The sequence below is a fragment of the Micropterus salmoides genome, unplaced genomic scaffold (assembly GCF_014851395.1).
Source record: "Micropterus salmoides isolate LMB-PRFRI ecotype aquatic unplaced genomic scaffold, ASM1485139v1 Ms_hic_scaffold_3, whole genome shotgun sequence".
Taxonomy (NCBI): Eukaryota; Metazoa; Chordata; class Actinopteri; order Centrarchiformes; family Centrarchidae; genus Micropterus; species Micropterus salmoides.
In genome coordinates, this window is record NW_024042261.1 from 17,703,246 (window position 1) to 17,709,635 (window position 6,390).

A 6,390-nucleotide genomic window follows, 5' to 3' on the forward strand; every position below is an offset into this window, starting at 1 on the left:
ATGAAGTCTCCCGTCCTCCGCCGTCACATGAGGTGGAGGATGAAATGCCTGCAGCACTGTGGACCCTGCCGCACAAGAAGGCACTTTAGGGATGTATCCTGAATGAAGGTGCAGGATAGCCCTAATATTCCCCGGGGCAAACTCCAGGCTTTGCGGGGAAACCGAAAGCGCTTGGAGCTCCCCCACCCTCCTTAGAGAGGTGATAGCAAGGAGAAAGGCCATCTTGAGGGTCAAGTGCTTAGCCTCAGCTGACTCCAGGGGTTTGAAGGGGGCCTCAGCCAACGCCCCAAGAACCACTGCCAGATCCCAAGTGGGAACCTTGGACCGAGTCGCAGGTCTCATCCTCCGGGCACCACGGAGGAAAAGTACAACCAAGGGAAGTTTCCCCAAGAACCCCTCCCTCAGAGGGGTGTGGAAAGATGAAATAGCTGCCACGTACACCTTGAGGGTGGAAGGGGAAAGACCAGCAGAGAACCGGTCCTGGAGGAACTCAAGTACCTGAACCACCGGGCAGGTAACAGGGTCCACCGACCGCTCCCTACACCAAGTGGAGAAAACACTCCACTTCAGGCCGTACATCCTCCGTGTGGACGGGGCCCTGGAGCTCAGGAGGGTCTCGACTGCTCCGGCTGTTAGACCCGCCTCTAGGTACTGTGCCCCCTCAGGGGCCAGACCCACAGTCGCCATATGGCGGGGCAAGGGTGAAGAACCCGGCCCTGCGCCTGGGACAGCAGGTCTCTCCTCAGAGGGACCCGCCACGGCGGGCCGTCCAGGAGCGACATGATGTCCGAGAACCACACCCGGGTTGGCCAGAACGGGGCTACGAGCAGTAGGCCGACATAGTCCTGGCGGACCCGCTCCAGAACCCCGGGAGCAGAGCGACTGGGGGAAAAGCGTACAGACGTAGCCTCGGCCACGAATGTACCATGGCGTCCAGACCCAACGGGGCTGGAGGAACGAGAGAAACCATAGCGGGCAGTGCGTAGTCTCTTGAGACGCAAACAGATCCACGTCTATGGGGCCGAACTCTTCGCACAAGAGCTCCACCACTTCGGGGTGAAGTCTCCATTCCCCGGGCCTCAGCCCCTGCCTCAACAGCAGGTCTGCTCCCTGATTCTGTGTCCCCAGGAAATACATCGCCCTGAGCGATAGTAACCTCTGCTGGGACCACAGGAGGATCTGACGCGCCAGTCTGTCCAGAGGGCGCGAGCGCAGACCGCCCTGGTGATTCAGATAGGCCACCACCGCTGTGTTGTTCTCCTCAGAACGAACCAGGACGTGGTGGCCTTGGAGATCGGGCAGGAAACTCCTTAGAGCCTGGAACACCGCCAACATCTCGAGACAGTTGATATGCCACTCGGATCGATGCACCTGCCAGGATCCCCTTGCAAAGCGGCCATCCATGACCGCGCCCCAGCCCGTGAGGGAGGCGTCTGTCGAAATAACCAGCCGGCGACAAGACCCTCCCAGCACGGGCCCCTGGGACAGGAACCAAGTTTCCTTCCAAACTGATAGGGAACGAAGACACTTGCGCGTAACCCAAACCAGACGGAGAGGATTCCCCTCGGGGAAAAACCCTTGTTCCTTAGCCACCACTGCAGGGGTCTCATGTGCAGCAGTCCAGATGGTATTACGCTGGACGCAGCCGCCAGGAGACCCAACACTCGTTGAAAGTGTTTCATAGTGATGGCGTGGCCTAACTTCACCCCTTTCACGGCAGCCAATATGGTGTCGACACGTGCCGGAGACAATTGTGCCCGCATCGTTGTCGAATCCCATGCAACCCCTAGGAACGTAGCCCGTTGGGTGGGCGCCAGCACGCTCTTCTTTGCGTTGAGCCTCAGCCCTAAACGCCGCAGACGAGCCAGAACGACATCTCGATGCCGAACCGCCAACTCTCGAGACTGGGCTAGGATGAGCCAGTCGTCGATGAAGTTGAAATCCGGATGCCCCGGAGCCTCAGCGGGGCCAGTGCTGCATCCATACACTTGGTGAATGTGCTAGGGGAAGTGCCAGGCCGAATGGAAGAACCCGATACTGGTAAGCCACACCCCCGAAGGCAAACCTCAGGAACTTCCTGTGAGAAGGACGGATGGAGACCTAGAAATAGGCGTCCTTTAGATCTATCTAATAGTGCCCTATAAAATAGGGCACGCAGCCCTCCGTCCTTCTTGGGGACTATGAAGTCTATGTCTGGGGGGGAGATTTTCCACGGCCCCTTTCCTCAGCAGAGTACAAACTTCCTGTCCCAACACCGGACCTTGCTCCGGGCGGACCACAGTCCAAACCACCCCCTCTCTTCTGTTGAATTTGGAGGGCGGGCTTTGAACTGTAGTCGATACCCATCTATGGCAGTGCGCAGGACCCGCGGAGAAATGTTCGTCAGGCTCCGCCAAGCGTCTGCAAAGTCTGCCAACGGAACCAGCCCCTCGGGGCTGGTGGTCGGTGTCTCGTGTGATCTTCTGGTGGACCCCTGAAGCCCCAGAACGGCAGGGGGGAGCCGCTGAAGATCCACGGTGAGTGAGTCGGGATGCCGTCCGTCTGCAGACCCTCGGGGCAGGCAGTACGGTGCGGACTCGATGGTGGCAGGTGCGTCCTGAACGTGTAAACGGCGGGATAACATCACCTGTTGCCACGGCGGAGGGGACCTCGGTCGGCCTCCGGGGGGGGTGGGGGGGGTGCGGGAGGGGAGAAAGACTCCCCTACCCCGGTCTTCCCTGAGCTCCGTCGGGACTGGATGACGGTCCTCAGATCGCGTCTCTCAGACGGCTGAGGGTGAGAGCGCCGTCTCGCTGCCCCAGCTCCTCGGGGGGCCCCCGAGAAGCGACACTCTGCTTCCCTCCTCTCCGTAGGAGCTCGTAGAGGGAAGGGACCTACGCCTGGCAGCCTCAGCTGCCTTGGGTCCAGACCGGCGAGGGAGGTACTGGCGGAACGCTTCGCACTGCGTCTAACGCTTCGTGGTTCTGCGAAGCTCCGCCAGATCTTCCTCGGAGGGACCCCCCCTCTGAACCATCTCCTGTAGCAGGTTGGCTTGGTAGGCTTGAAGCACCGTGGTGTGCAAGCTCGCACCTGCCTGGCCCGCTGGCATGTACGCCTTCCCCACAAGCGTGGATGTGGTGCGACATGGTTTGGATGGTAACGCCGGCTTCTCCAGGGAGGACGCAAGTCGAGGGGAGAGATAGCTCGCAAGCTCATCCTCCACCCGAGGCATCCTCCCATAACCACGGTCCCTAACCCCCATCACATTACTGTAGTTCAGTGATCGGGGTGTGGAAAGCCATGTAGAGAAGGGTCTGCCCCATGATTTACTCAGTTCATCATGTAAATCAGGAAAGAATGGCAGAGACCGGCGTGGAGGTGGCGTGTGGTGCTTAAGAAACCTTTCATCAAGCTACCACTAGCCTGTGGTGTCTGCTCCTCCCGTGGCCAGTTGATGTTGAGCTTAGCCACGGCTCTAGTCACCACCTCCAGCAGCACATCATAGTCGGGCGCGGCCAGATGACGCCGCCCCGACACCCGGAAGTCATCGTCGACTGCGCTGAGCACGTCCGCCTCCTCGGAGTCGGATTGCTGCAGCGCCTCCAGATACAAAACCGCGAGCGGGAGAAGCCGAGAACGGGCTCCCGAACGAGGAAAGGAAGCGTCGGAGCCAGCGGATGAAGGTCGGGAAAAAGCCTCAGCCGTCCCGAAATCCTCCGACAGATCACGCTGTGAACCCATGAGTGAAGCCGCCGGGCCGCCTCAGCGGCCGCAGGGCCCGCGCCTCGGGGAAAACACATCCGGCCATCCTCGGAAAAGAGAGCCATGCGGGACCTCAGTACCCGCACGGAAAGGGCTTCGCAACGGGCGCAGGCAGCCCCCTCGAGAGCTGCCCGTGCGTGCTCCATTCCCAAACATGAGAGACACATCTCATGAGAATCTCCATCCGTGATGTACCGAGGGCAAGAAAAAACACACCTTCTGTACATCTGGTTGCCGGACATGCTGGTAGACTTCTTCTTCAGGTAAGACATACTGCTTGTAGGACTGGAGCTTTCTTCAAACAACATACAGAGCGCCTGCTGAATAAAAAAAAGCTAATGATGAGTGTGTACAGGTGTGCTTTATACTCCTCCGGTTATTCCGTCACACCTTACCGTTCTAGCAACAGGCCAATAGGATTGGAGTGATTTCATTCACGTTCAGACCTGCTTTGCCTAGAGGCGTTCCCATAGTGTCGTAACCGACGCAGTTCGAGTTCCCTCGAAGGGGAACTGGGGATCCCTTTACCGTCATAGTTCAAAGTAGTGGGGGAAGCCCTGTAGCATCAGGTATGATATTTAACAGAAAAGACTAAGTAAGGAGGTGGGTGGGGTGGATGGAGGGGTAGAAAAGTCAACATTAAATATTTTAATTTAGGCAAGCTACCTAAATTGATGTAAAGTGACATTAATTAGTTAACTGATTTATGCAGTTATTCTAACACAAACCATGATCTTTTCCTAACCTTAACCAAGTAGTTTTATTACCTAAACCCAACATAGTACTGTAGCGTCCCTCAAATGAGAAGCTAGGAGAAGATAGTTGTTTTTGCTCGTTCTTTATTTCTGAACCAAATACAGGCTACTGTGGACCGTAGCCAACGGCAAAAACAACTCTGCCGTCACCGAACGCTACGCGTTAGCTTCAACTTCCCAACTCGCTGTCTAACCTCTCTCGTCCCACACACACCCTCCCTTCGGCCTAGCAGGAATAATAACAACCATCCCTCTTAACTCTCTGCCAATCACTGGTATGAACACAGTTGATTGACAGGCTTCTAAACATATCGCACATTCACTCACAGGCAAAATACATTCACTGACATCCTGGAACATTGGAAAACACAGTGCTTATGGTAAACAACCCTTTCTGTCTTAGTTGACTAGAACAATCTAACTAATGACATTCTGACTCCACAGTAAACACCTACTAGTATCCAGTCCATTACAGTACTTTCTGTGCCTAAACCTAACCAAACTGCAACGTTTCATGACTTTAATAACGATATTTGTTGTTGTTAAGCGTTGCTAACTTGACCCTAAACGTCAATAAATGACGCAAAAGGACAACCCAGGTCGTTAAAAGGCGACGCCAAAGGGCCTTGACCAAGTGTCAATATATGACGAGTCGGGAGTGAGAAGGTATTGGTACATATCATCAAATATACATTAAAGCACTTTATAACACTTTCATTTACCTCATTGTATCATGTCTCAGATGAAAGAAATTAAATCTTTTGTATTCTGTGTGTGTGTGTGAGAGAGAGTGTGCATGCTGCAAAATTATGTTCAGTTCCTTAAAGAAAACAACCACATGCCTGCATTAAGGGAGCAAATGATCGAATGGGAAATTACAGAAAATTACAGGGAATGTTCAAAAATCAATTTGTGTTTGAGGCCAAATGGGAAGGAACGTATACAAAAGCAACGCAATCCAAACAATAGCTGAAATACAATGGGAATCTGCCGGAGAAAACATATTTTAGACAGACAACATAATTAAAGCTGCAAGACTATAATGGCTGGTGGAATGTTGTATAGCAAATATGCTGCACAAGAAGAGCTCCTCTATTGTGTGCTTACAGAAGTCATCCAAGCTTACTCACTCTGAGCCATCACACACACACACACACACACACACACAAAAAAACTGTCATTGTTTTGTTTAACTTGCAAGTGGGATGGGATTATTTATTGATTCATGTATTTCATTCCACATACAAATGAAACTATGTGGGCTATGGTAAGATATTCACAAAATACTTTTCTATCTCATAATCATTGCAGGGCATCATATAACTGTATGTGTGTGTGGGGACTATACAGTACATAATTTTTAATCTTTCCCCCTTTAGAGAGCCATTCTGCCTTTGTGGTTCATATATGCACTCTCAAAAGGCACCACTTCCTTGCAACATTTATGATATGAAGTATCCACTTTACCGACCAACAATGCTGCTGATATCCTTCCCCTTTATCTAACTTACACAGTTTTCTATATACTCCATGTGTCCGCCAGGGAGAGGTTTATGTTCCGTATCTGTTTATGTTCTGTATCATTACAGCTATAAGTCAGCCAATGCGTGTTTGTTTCTGTGATATTTGTCAATGTTATTAAGTCCACAATATTTTTTTCCCCAAATGACTCTAAGAGCTTATTTACCTGTGCTGCCGTGTATAAATTTAACTCACTGTCCAACTGTAAGCAAATCTGGGCTTGCATGTATGTGTGTGACTGTGCTTGTGTGTGTGTGTGTGTGTTTCTGCCTGTGTGCCTACTTGGAATGTGAAGTTTTTAATGGGTCCAATATCTCCCTGCATGTTAATTGGCAAATTATGAAAAATGGTGAGACTATAATTCACCCAAAGC

At 52.5% G+C, this 6,390-nt stretch overlaps 1 pseudogene; it reads right to left on the bottom strand.

The window, feature by feature from the left end:
• Nucleotides 1–704: 704 nt before the first annotated feature.
• On the bottom strand, nt 705–1,661 carry LOC119882372 (annotated as a pseudogene).
• Nucleotides 1,662–6,390: the final 4,729 nt, after the last annotated feature.